This window comes from Neolamprologus brichardi, chromosome 7, assembly GCF_056152115.1.
Source record: "Neolamprologus brichardi isolate AB-2024 chromosome 7, ASM5615211v1, whole genome shotgun sequence".
Classification (NCBI taxonomy): domain Eukaryota; kingdom Metazoa; phylum Chordata; class Actinopteri; order Cichliformes; family Cichlidae; genus Neolamprologus; species Neolamprologus brichardi.
This window is the reverse complement of record NC_142110.1, coordinates 57,777,566-57,790,284: the sequence shown is the minus strand read 5'-3', so window position 1 is coordinate 57,790,284 and position 12,719 is coordinate 57,777,566. Positions and strand designations below refer to the sequence as shown.

Here is a 12,719-nt window from a genome sequence, read left to right as displayed (position 1 = left end):
TTGTCCTGCTCTTCTCACTCAATGACTTTGAGCTGCATTTCTCCTTCTGCAACTGGCCTGTGAGCCACCCATGCCATGTTACCAGTTCAAACCTCTGGACAACGAGACAAAAAACTGCTTTTTCTGGGCCAGTTAAAGCAAAAGTAGCCTGGCTGAGAATAAATTGAAGCTATGAGCATATCTGAGAGGTAAAAGAACAATGCACCTTTGCCTTAAAGTTTAAATTTAGATGCTGAAATGGTTGCATGCAACAGTAAGTCAAGACTTAAAAGATCAGAATTATTAGAAATATCTGCAGAAACTGGGCTTTCCAGTAAAGACCCTGTTGAGACCTAACAATAAAATTCAAATTTTTCTTTCCTCCACACGTAGAACTTTACAAGAACAGGCTTGCTGCAAGACCATCAGTGTATGAAACGCTCCATTTTGCCTCTCTATGCCGGCCCAGGTTTTATCCAGCAGCAGACAAAAACTCCTGGCCTCACTATGAGGCAGCCAGACAAAGAGGAGAGGAGAGCGAGTGGGAGTCAATGAAGTGATATTTAGTCTGGGTGTTTGTTTTGTGTTGGCTCTGACCGGAGCTTGGATGACTTACTGGAACCCAACCACACAGTGAGTTTATTACAAAGGTGAAGGGACAGTATGAGGGAAAGAGAGGTAAAGTGAGAGGGCGAAGGAGACAGAGACAGACTGGTAACACTTTATAATGAGAATGTCAGACCTAATCAGAATTCATACACTGACCTATGCTAAATTAACACAGCTCTCGATCGCTGTTACTGCATGCAAAAGTAGATAAGATAAGTGTCTATTTATATAACGACGTGTATAGCACAAAGAATATTTCCAGTGAAATACGCCTTTCTGCTTTATTGATGGTGTGGCACAAATTAACAATCATGTATCATCCATCAAAAAGTTTTAACAGATGACTTACATGGATTTTTCCTGTGCAGGGCAGATCATTAAAAATATGAAAAAGGAGATTTCTTACAATTTCTTGTGATTGGTAAATGGTCCGAACTCTAAACAAAGCAATATCAAATTTTTCACCTTATTGCAGATTCAGGCAAAATAAGATAAAAAAAATAACAACAAAAAAGCCCTACAACCTATTAGCTTGTTTATAGGAAACTGCAGGTTGTGATTTCTAAGAATGCGAACAAGAATTGGTATGCACAAGTATGCATGAACAGCCTCTGGTCCATTCTGTTGCCAGCCAACAGCAACTCCTTGGAAACTCTTGCCACACAACTTTAGGCTGTCATCATGCCTTATGCTGAAGACTTTTTCTTTCCCTTGAATATACATACAACAAAACTGCATCAGGATGTTGACCAGTGCTTCATATTCCAGGTAAAACTAAAACACTGGGAATGGTTGCAGAATTAGAAATTGAGGGATTATGGGAAGGTGTTAATTTATAGCCGTATGTATAAATATATTAAATCTTTATTTCTAAATATTGTTTTGGTACCATTTTCTTTCCAATTTAAGTTGTTGAAACCCATGAAATGAATACGATTTATTTCTGTTATTAATTGATTAAAAACTGATGTGAAATAATTATTCTTTCATTTAGTGTGATATAGGATCCTAATGCTACTGCACTATCACCCAGTTCTGCAATAAAGTTTGGATGTTACATTTATGGTATGGTTTGTTGCCATCACATTTCTGTTTCATTAGTATGAGTTGTTCTAAGTCTGTAGGATGCAGTATCAGTATCTGATCTACCCTGTGTGTGGGCTTCCTGGCATGTGGGTGCTGTGGCTTTGAAAAGTGCTGTTCCTTGCAAGACGACTGTGTTAATATTCATGCTTCTTAGAGCATGTATGAGACCTTTGAAAGTTAGTGTGGTGAATTGATAACCTCTAAAACACAGGAGAAATGAAGATCTTGAAAATCCAAGCTATAACTAAGGAAAATTGAGCAAATGGGCCAATTAAAACACAGTATTATTGTAGTGTTGAGCACAACAAAAACACCATTAATGGTGGGCTCTCTGTCCTGGTTGTTGTGTCCTTGGGCAAGACACTTTACCCTACTGCCTACTGGTGTTGGCCAGAGGGGCCGATGGCGCGATATGGCAGCCTCGCTTCTGCCAGTCTGCCCCAGGGCAGCTGTGGCTACAACTGTAGCTTGCCTCCACCAGTGTGTGAATGCGAGAGTGAATGAATAATGGCATTGTAAAGCGCTTTGGGTGCCTTGAAAAGCGCTATAAATCCAATCCATTATTATTATTATCCAACTGTACGTATACAGTACGTACAATTTACATAAACTCTTTATTGGTATAAATCTCATCATAATTTTGGGCTTTTGATTATTTTTTTAACTATTATTTTTCCAGGGTGCGACAACCTCAGGCAAAATAATACATTTTAAAAACAAAACGTAGGTGCACAAATTTGAATTCATTTTGGGTTTTCTCTAATCCAGAAAAGATCTAAATTATACATACAAGCTCAAATGTTTCAACAGATTCACTTTTTACAAGACATGCTGACATAAAAAATATACTTTAATGTGACTATGTCCAATACCTATAAACTTTTCAGTAATGATCAGAATTGACTACAACTGGTAGTTTCTTGTTGCCAAAATAAAAGGGAATTATTTGACTGCACTCGTTGAACTGACCAATATGGAGAACAATGGGCACTAGTTAAGAAGTTCTCTTGGAACTTTCAAAACTGCAGACAACAATTGCATCCAAGTACAAGTTAGTTGAATGTGACTTTGCTAAGGTCTGAAAAAAGACTCGAGCTGTCACTCTCAGTCAAGAAAATTGGTTTGGATATACACAAACAACCCATGAACCACCAGGGCTCAAGCCTACGAAGAACTGGAAACTGCTGGAACACCAGCGTCACTGACTCTTCTACATTCAGATTTAAATGTATCAACCAAGAAAAAAACCTCTTGTTCCACAACTGACACCTTAAAGCTTGAGATTTTCAGATACCCAAATGGGAAAGCCACAATGTTTTATGATCAGATGTAACAACGGCCCAACTGTTTGGCCACAAAGACCAGAGGGACAGTTTTGAACAAAGGCAAAAATATTGCTGAGTCAAGGAGTTGATAGAAATAAAACAAATAAATGTCTCATTGATGTGAATAGTTAACACGTGCACATTTTAACAGGACCCCCAAAGAACAGACACAAAGGCAGATGAAACTGTCAACTTGTTGTACTGTGACTCTCACATCTGAATTAACACAAACAAATGAAATAAAATGAAATAAATGAAAATGCTGAGGATATTTTTTAATAACAACACACAATATCTCAGAGGCTCACTGCTCCTTATTCTGTTATGTTTTGCTGTAAGCAGGTGCCTTGTTGTTGTATTTTACTTTTGATAAACAGACAATTAGACCATACACTGATGCAGCTTCTACTTTCTAAAGGTTTGTGAGACAAGAATGGAAAACTGGAAGGCGATGGGAGGTAAAACTGACCTCTCTTCTTTCCTTTCAAAGGGCACCAGTGCAGTTTTTGAAAAAGTGGCTTTTCAGGACCATCTGTTTTTATTGACCCTTCATCCTTGACTTTGATAATGCTCCTCTGTCTCTCCTCTATATCTCCTGCTGCTGTTTCTCTATTTGTCCGCTTGTCCGGAATAATGAGGTAGCAGTGACAACATGCAGGTTAAGACGGCAGACAAGCAAAGCTGCCAATGTGACCAAATTGTCTTTGCACTGCTAATTTTATTCACTCACAAGTTGCCCCATGGGAAAGGAGAATATCTGTATCTTACTTCAACTTTTCCATTAGTAATGAGTTTGTGTCTCAGGCTCAGTGGCATCAAAGCTCAAAGCTATAGGTAGTGGCTGAGCAGGGACTAATTTATGTATCCACTTCAAAGTCCAGAGTTTAATTAGGTTTAATGAACATGGTTTCTAAACAAAAGGAAGAGAACGCAGAGCAGTGTTGTCGGAGGGTGCCGTCAAAAAAGTTTGTGAACAATGAATGGATTTAAACCAAAAGGATCGACACACTACAGCCTCACCCTTTAAGTCAAACAATTCAGGATTACACTGCGAGAAATGATCTTTTTAATGATATCTTTAATCAATTCATTATACTTTAAAGGGACGACGTATTCAAAGAACAAAAAATTCTTGAATTCTTTCATTTCATTTATCACAGTTTGCTATAGACACTTCGGTCTACGTATTCTTGGTCTCCTTGAATGTGGAAAATATCATATAAATGCAGAGTTGCGATAGCAGTGCTTTTTTCATATATAACTAAAGTGGAAGTTTGTCTGAGCTCACCTAAATTTACATTTTGTAGACAAGGAGCAGGACTTGTGACACCACAGTTACACGAGAATGAAACCTGGTGGCAAATGCTAAATTACACAAGTGTTACGTACAACACTGAGTTTGGTATATGTGACCAGAATAAGGCACGGCGGGACCACAGATCTTGAATTTGAGCCATCTTTATTCAGCACTTCTCACCACAACACACACCAACCCCTGAGTCCCCGCCTTTTAACATGGCGGGCGTGATTGCGGATGCCATCCGCACGGCACCGCAGACCGCACCCCACCACGCCCCACCACAGTATATTATGCAAGAGATGACAGACATGTTCACAGCCTAGTGTGTCAAATACTGATGCTTCTTCAGATGCTGTTGATGTCACTGGCATATAGGGTGGTTTCACATTTAAAGTTTGGGTAGATTAACATTGTTTTAATAGAAAATAGATTGAACGCCAAGTTTTCAATACATGTTATGTGTGGATTGCATTGTGTAATGACTTGTCCGTTTGTTTGGAAGCTCTTGTTTGCAGAGCTCTTATCTGGATTTTACAGAAATGTTTTTCTCGTGGCTGGGGAATAGATCTAAACAGAATCATTAGAACAAAGGACAGTTGTGCATTTTTAATTTTAACAAATTAAAATGTAAAATATGCAAAACACTGTGCAAAATAATGCACTGACATTTTTTTTACACGTGTACATGCACTATAAGTGAAAGCAACAAGTTTATGATGCCTTTCTGAGTTCTGTGAAAAGGTACCAGTAGAACAATATAAGGGAAGGTGAGTGTTTGAAAAACATTTCAGGAAACTGAAATGATGTGTTACTCATATTTCAAAGACTTACTAGATGTTTCTCTCCACCTACTACAGTGGTTCCCAAATGTTATGTTGAGATACACGGGTGTGATTTTTGTGACAACCATCACAATATGCAACTGTGAAGAATGAATTGTACTGGATTAGTACTTTTTACTGCATTTCAAAAGGTCGTACCATAAGCTACCAGTCTTATGATCTTTAGCTGAATAATCCTAACACAGCACCAAGGAAGCTAGATATGCACTTGGTAAATCAGCATCCCTTCTGAGAGAATTTAGCACTGGATCTGAACCAGAGGCTGCAAGACTGTTGGATTGTGTGAAATTACCCAATAAGGCATGTGGAATGGCAACACTTGAGGTGTCATGTTTGTTCAGATGCTGCAGAAGGTTTTTTCTGACCTAATACATGTAAGTTATCCCCCAGGATCATGTCTAAATTGAACTCAAGATAATGAAAGTTCTGAACTTGTTTTTATTGATAAAGGATATAGAGGAGTTGGTATCTGTCTCAGTATTTCTAGTTCGTTGTTCTGTGACTTCTAGTTCTTAGGTTTTGTTCCTGTGTCCCTATGTTCAGTGTCAAGTCCGTGCCTCTGTGCCTGTTGTGTGCTTCCTGTTTTATTTTCATAGTCCCTGTCCTGTGTGCAGTGTGTCTGGTTTTGCTTCCCCTTTTCTGGTTAGCTCTGATTTCTCCCAGCTGTGTTTCCCTCCTGTCTCCCATTCCCTGATTGAGCCAGTGTGTATTTTAGCCCTGTGTTTTCCTTGCTCTTTGCTGTGTTGTACCCTCACTTTGCTGTGTGTTCTCTTATCCTGGTCCTGGTTGGGTTTTCTGTCTCATGTTCCTTAGTTTTTAGTTTCTTGAGTCCACTGTAGTTTCTATTTCATGTTTAAGGTTTCTGATTTTTTTTTTTTTGTAAAGTTAACTTCTTGAAAAGTGTTTCCAAGGAATAAAGATTCATTTTGAGTTTAAGTCCCGTGTCTGAGAGTCCTGCGTTTGGGTCCTGTCTCCTTCCTGCTACACAGTACTCGACATGACACATCTGTCACACACACTTTGTAAGTAAGTTAACTCTAGTTTCCTCACACAGTCCAAAGGCAAGCACTTGGTGGAGTTAGGTTAACTGGAGATCTTAAACTGCACATAGGTGTGGCCCTGCAACAGGCTGGCGACCTGTGTGCGGCTCGATAGATGTATGGAACTAAGATTGTTTGTCAAATATGTTCACAGATTCTTTGCATATTTTACATTTTAGCTCAAACATATATAGCTGTAGTTTAGTGTGTTTCCTATGCAAATCTAACAGGCGGCAGTCTCAGAAAAATTACATATTAGTAGAAGCTCATGGAGGAGGTGTTTTAAAATAGGATTCTGGAGGTAAAATGGCCGGTTTCATAGAGAACCTGAACTAATGGGCTGCATACGGGGCTAGTAGATAGGAGGAAGCTGGGATAACGATAAGTTATCTAACACTATGCCAGAAGAGAAGAAAGAAATGAAGCATTTTTTCCCCATTTCAGTCCTTTTGCTGTGCTTCCCAGGGCTGTCACTACTGCTTTTTAAAATGTTCTACCATTTTATTTGTGGTTTAAGTTGGCTACACAGTTGTATTTAGATCATTTTGTCGTCATCTCTATTGGCACTCAAAGATCAAGGGAGCTGTACTATTTAACTCAGTATACCAGAGGCAACAGGCAATGGGAACAAGTTCCCATACACCATATAAACAATCTCAAAGCCCATTTAATCATCCCCGGGACTGCATGCCTCAGAATATGACTATAATAGACTGTGCACAATATTTTTCTGGTTTAGCTTTTCAATACCCTATAAGCAAAAAATAAATAGTATAAAAATAATGAATAAAACAGTGATTCTGACTGACTTGTGTATAACACTGTGTGCAGTGCGGCACATCCAAGCGTGGGCTAACACAATTAAAGCCTCTAGCACTCTGCCACAGTAAACAGTTGTTAGTGGATTACTGGGAATCAATAGCAAGTAGTGGTAAAAAAAACAAAACGGCATGCGTATGAGATGAAAACCTACAGGACTGCATCTACCTGCACTAGCATTATAAATAGCAACATACAGAAACAAAAATGGAAAAAGCCCTAGGTTTTTTAAATAAGAGGGCGTTTATTTAATTTGTTCAAAAGGCTGTTGTTGCTCCTCATCCCACCTCAGATGAGGAGCCTGGAGGAAAGCCACTTCTCTTTTGCCTCAAAAACAGCCAACTATGGTGGTTCTCAGATTAGAATTCCTTGTGGTGGTATTCTTTGGAGAACTTCCATGCACGTCCAGCTAGTGGGAGACTCCAAAGTATGCCGTGCCGAGCTCTTGCTGTAGGGATAAGGGATAAGCATCAGAAGGAACTGGAAAATCCTTCCTCAGAGAGGGATGCTCTGAATATCCTTCCTAACCTGCTGCGGCCACAAACGGTCCTCATATGTATGAAAGAAGGAAAATAAATGAGCATGCTTTTTGATGTGTTAAAAAAAAGCATGGATAGAGATAATTAAATTCTCTGCTGCAGTGGGTAGGTGGCCCCAAATTGGAAAAGTAACACAATCAGTCTTAGAGCCCCAAACTCCTATTATGTGATATCATGTGGACTTTTTCTGAAGATTTCGTGTGCACTGGTTCTGGACCTTCTACCATTATAACAAGGCCTGCATGTGCTTTTTGTTTTGCACAAGCATTGTAGTTCATTCAAAAGATGTTCAGTGAATGGCTTGTATGGCTCACAGCCGCTATTTAGAATTATATAGAACTCTATTGATAATGACTTTGTGTCCTTATTTGAACGTAGCTGTGAAAGGAACACGAGTCTCATCTTTAATTCAGGAATCACCAGCAGATTATTAAAAGTATGCTTTGTACAAACCCAAGCACTGTTGCATTTACATGCTGTACTAGTAAGGCCTTATAAGTGCAGTGTGAATTGTGCATAGCGTGCTAGTAAAGCATTACTGTAATAGAGAGGGACGGCGGCTGTTTGTCGCAGGAAATGTTTGCGACAGGCTGCCAACTCTTGGCCTTATGGCAATGTCTTCTTTTTGTCTTTTACTTGCACCTTGCATGTACCTTGGAGGGCTTGTTTTGTTGATACTGCTCCAGTTACCTTAAGTCACAAAAAGCAATCCCATTTTCTTGAATTTATTTCAAAGTCAAGGTGAAGCTCCCGGCATCCAGACAGTTCATAAGACTGGAGTGCTTGGATGTGTTTTCACAGTGCTGGTTCTGCCGCTTTTTATGTCCAATCCAATAAAGGCACTGCAAGCTGCTCATGGCTACAGCCAATACTAGCACAAAATGTTTTTCATCTGGACTTTGACAGTTTAGTCACTGCATAAAAGTATGAGGAACTGACTTCTGCAAGGAGATAAAGGACCTACTACGATGCTCTCTCTCCTCGGTCTATTAGGAAAGAAAACTAAAATAAAAAAACGTCATTAAGACCTCTTAGCTGTAGGCCATATCAGGTTGCAGACGTGAGATTAAGTGGGTGCTCTTCATATGCGACAAAACGCTCACACTGTGTGTGTGTGTGTGTGTGTGTGTGTGTGTGTTTGTGTGCGTGCTGCTTGGAGTCTCTTTTGTTACCCTCTCAGGCATGTTAGTAAGCTAAGCAGAGTGTAGTAAATTAGGTGAATGATGAGCATGAACAGTTGCACTGTGCCACTTCTTTAATCAGTCTAATTATTAGAATCACACTCAGACACTCTGCCAGTTTAGTTTGGCATTTTTTGTGGTCTATTGTTCTTTCAGTTATCGATTTTATTTTTGTACATTTTCCATTTGCTTCTTTTTCTTTTGAACTGACTTTGTATACCTTCTTCCAGATCTCATCTTTTCTTTGTATGCTTTTCTGTCTTTTTTTGTTCTGTCTCCTCTTCTGAGTCGTGTGCTTTTCTGTTCTTTTCTGTCCTTTTTTCCCACCGTGTGTCTTTTGCTAGCCTATGTTCTCTCCTCATGTCTTTGATTCCTCACCTCTCCTCTCTCATTATCTCCATCCCCATCTGTTTTCTTTCTCTCTTCTCACCTTCTTCTTCTTAAAACTTCTACTCTTCCGAACAATCTCCTGTCTTTTATCTTCTCATCTCCTCCTCTCATCTTTTGCACTATCCCATCTTCTTTCCTCCTCTTTCCTTTCTTTCATCTTTTGTCTTTCTCACCCTTTTTCCTTTCATTTCTCCTTTGTTCTTCTTTGTCTTCCCATTGCCCCTTGTCCACCCCCGCCCCTTTCTAACTCCTCTCATAAGTTCCTCTCGAAACCTCTCTGATTACCTCCGTGGGATCCATAAAGGGAATGGGGATGTGTGCTCAAGCTAATGATAATTAAATAGACTCATCATCAAACAGTCATTATGGCAGCTTGCCCCACCTGCCCTTGCTCAAAATGGCAGCTGACTGCCTGACACCAACCGTCTGTTGCAGATTTTAACAAAGAAGCACTCTTTCAACCTGCAAGTCCACTTTATTTGCACATGAAACTAGTGCACCGGGTCAGTTGCGTGTGTTAACTTTCACAGAAAGGCAAGGAGAGAAAATATAGCTTTATCAAAGAATGCTGTTTGAGATAAAAGAAAAGAGATAGCCTTACTTTGCTACATTTTAATAATTAGCTATTTGTAGATTAAAAAAAAGCCAAATAAAAAAGAATGTTTAAATAGACAAAGAAGTACAGTTTTTAAAATAATTCTGCAATGCAACACAAGCGTTTATAGATAGTGCATTTACATCCTCTTCATCAGAGTTCAAATTAAGTTAAATGCAATGAATGAAGATTTGGGAATTGAAACCTTAGCAAAGAATTGGAAATTAGCCTGTGCTGTAACCTGTATTAAGAATGTGAACACACCCTCCTGGCTAGCACACTTTAATGGGTTAGAGTAAACATATACCTGATACTGTCATGTGGAAAAAATGTACAAAGTCTTTTAACCTTAGGGCTTACATAGGAGTAATTAACATAAATTAATCTGATCCTTACCAGCTTCTAAAACTATTTAAATACTACCTCTGTGTTTTTTCTATGACTTTATAAGTAGCCTACATTGTTTTGAAGGAATTTTGTCCCACTCTTTACAGTGTTGTTGCAGTACACCGAGGTTTGCAGGCAGCTCTCGTGCTGCAGTATTTTGGGCTGAATTCTGGACTTTGTCCAGACTGTACCTTTCAGCCACCCTGCACTAAAGGTTATAAATGTCAATGCTCTGTATCAAAGGACTGAAAAGATGCTGAACTAATACCATATTACAGTAAAATACGACATTCATTTAAATTTTTAGATAAACGGTAAACAACAACAAATAGACAGCAATGAAAATGGAGGCCAATTAGGGTAAATGAGAAATAAATACCCCATTGTAATCTATGAGTGTGTTATCAATTAAATACCTTGCTTTCTTTTCAAGTAAGCTAAATGAAAGAATATAGAATGTATAGTAAGCCATCTCATTTACAAATGTCACTGAACCCATTTGTTCTTTAGGCAGTAAATTACTGTGTTTTGGAATTATGGTGAGAAAATGACTGATACTGAAGGCAAATTTTGTAAATTCTGCTCTTTAAGTCAAAGTCTTGGTGTTAGAAATTTCTACTATGTTTATTAATGACATTTAAGCCCATTAATTCACCTAAACCATCTATTTGATACTTCTTTACCAAGAGAAAGTTTGAACCCAGCGGTGTTGTTCAGCTAACTCGGATAAACCTGCATGCTGTAAAAAAAGAAATCAAACCAATTACGCCAAATAAGTCTGCGCAATCAAGTCCATTCAATTAGCTAGAAAAATACAGGTTGGAAGCCGTTGAAGTTAAATTAAGCAATGGTTTTACTTTCATTAAATTGTAGGCAAAGCAGTGACAGTGTGTTAATTAATTTGCTTTCATGAATTATGGAATTATGTGCACAACTGAATGAAAACAAAAGTGGAAAGAATAGAAATAAGAGAAAATAAGAAAATGTCTTGCATGGGTTTAATTGCATTTGCATACACTATCATCATAAGTTTTATAGAAAGCTAAGCAGAAACTATACCCCTCCAATCAATCAATCAATCAATCTGCAGCCATTCTTTACTGTAGAATTGTAAAATTTGGTCACTACTAAAGTTATCTCACTATTTACTATTAGCTGACTATCACAAGAAGCTGAAGAAGTTTTGGGAACCACTGATTTAACAAAAGTAGCAATAAATACTATGAAAATACCTCATTACACATAAATCTCCATCACTGCCAATTTCTACAGCAAGTATCAAAAATGAAAAGATTTATTCTACAGAAAAAATGTTTCTATGTGTTATATGGATCATTATTACTGCTGCAGATGTTTAAAGTTGCGCTTGTTTGAAACACTTTATATTCTGTTTAATCTACAGTAATGCATCATATTCATAATTCATAGTTTTGTAGTGTCTGTTAATTCCACAGCAGATATTAATCAGCTTAGAAGTATTAAATATAAATATATATATTTTAAAAATCACAGCTGAATTAAAAGCCTTGATCACTGTGTGATGTGTTTAGTATCAGCAAAACAACTGGTTAAATGTTGGTACACCAAATGATTTTTAGGAGATGTTTATTTGAAAGTGGTGACAGGATCTACACCTGTTCAACTTTCCTGTTTTATTAAACCAGACATGTCAGGAGTTCTGTTCTCCATCATTAAAACCCATTACTGATATGTTAAATGAGTTATTAAAGATTTGACAAGATTGACAAAGCTCATCTGTTATGATGATATATAAGAGTGCTTATTTACTCGCTCATGCTAGCTGTATTTTGACACAAAGCGCCGATAGTAACTGAGAAAGCAGAGCCAGTGGCAAATTGCTGAATCTCTCATTGGTCTCCATGTCAAAAGCCAGAGATTTTTCCACCATCTACATTGGCAAACAATCAGCTCCAAGCTCTTCTCTTAGCTCTTAGCTTAAAAAGCCATTGTTAATGGGACACAGACACAACCATCAGAATCAAATACATATTTTATTGGCTCGATAATCAAGCAGCATTAATTCTGCTTCCAGAGACAACTAAAGCCGCAAAATGGCACTGACGTAAAGGATGGATGCAAACAAGCATGACAGAGGCCGCTTACGGCCATACCACCCTGAGCACGCCGGATCTCGTTTGATCTCAGACGCTAAGCACGGTTGGGCTTGGTTAGTACTGGGATCGGAGACCGCCTGGGAATACCAGGTGCTGTAGTGGGTGGCTGTAGCTCAGGGGGTAGAGCAGGTCAGCTGCTAACTGGAAGGTTGGTGGTTTGATCCCAATCTGCTCCAGTCTGCATCTGAAGTATCCAAGATACTAACTATGTTGCCCTCCGATGCATCCATCAGCGTGTGAATGTGTATGAATGTTAGAAAGAACTTAAAGCTTAGAAAGAGTGCTTGTCTGAATGGGTGTAAATGAATTAGTTGTATAAAGCGCTTTGAGTGCTCAGAGTAGAAAAGCACTATATAAGAACCACTCATTTATGACAGAACATTGTTATAGTTAAAAGGAAAAAGACTGCTTTACGTTGGTATATTTTAATTTTTGTCTATTTTTAGATTCCACAAGATACTCACTGCTAGCCCTCCTCGCCCTTGCTTGATG

The 12,719-nt window shown here is 38.5% G+C and overlaps 1 pseudogene; it reads left to right on the top strand.

Moving 5' to 3' along the window:
* Positions 1–12,210: 12,210 nt before the first annotated feature.
* On the top strand, positions 12,211–12,329 carry LOC118455088 (5S ribosomal RNA; annotated as a pseudogene).
* Positions 12,330–12,719: the final 390 nt, after the last annotated feature.